The sequence below is a fragment of the Cariama cristata genome, unplaced genomic scaffold, assembly GCF_000690535.1.
Source record: "Cariama cristata isolate BGI_N322 unplaced genomic scaffold, ASM69053v1 scaffold20057, whole genome shotgun sequence".
Lineage (NCBI taxonomy): Eukaryota > Metazoa > Chordata > Aves > Cariamiformes > Cariamidae > Cariama > Cariama cristata.
The window spans coordinates 46,371-47,126 of NW_009625174.1; positions in this window are offsets into that span (position 1 = coordinate 46,371).

Genomic DNA, 756 nt, shown 5'->3' on the forward strand with positions numbered 1-756 from the left:
GGGGTGCCGCGGAGAGGGACCCCCTGCCACATCCCTCGGGAACATCATTTCTGATCTTTGGGAGCCGGGGAAGGAAACCATGGGTTGCTCTTTCTCCAGCTGGTTTTTGTACACCAGGAGGAAGGGCTGCATCCTGGGCGGGGGCGGGAAGGCCGATGCTCTTGGAAAGGACCCTTGGCTGCAGGGGGAGGCTCCTCTCCTGCCCAGGCAGCGTTTTTGGGTTACAGTCAACGCTTGGTCTGTTTTCTGCCTCAACGTTAATTCCCTGCCAGGAAAATCGTGGGCCCATCTCCCAGTGCTGGCCCTCCCCAGATCGACCCCACGGAGGAGGGGGAGCCCCGCGGCCGGGCAGCAGAGGGTGGACTGGCCCCGCTGCTGGGTGCGGTGGGTTTTCCTGGGAGCCGAGGGTCCTCTGGAGTGTCACGCTGCTCTGTCACCCGCTGAGATCATGCTGCTCTGTCACCTGCTGAGACCATCTTTGCTTGGGGTACATCAGTTTTTCCCCCACAAAACCATGATTTTTTTCCAGCTGTTTTCCGAATCTCTTTTTTCCAGCTCAAGCAAAGTGAATCTCTTGCTGTTTGAAATTACTCCTTGCTCCCGTGGAACGGTGGTCTGGAATTTGAGGCAAGTTGGCTGAAAACATGGCTCTGAAGCCAGGGTAAGAAAAGGAAAGGCCTCCACCCCTGTCACAGGAGAGCATGGGTAAGAGAAGTTTGGCTGATGATCGGTTTGAACTTCTGGTCTCCAAACTGG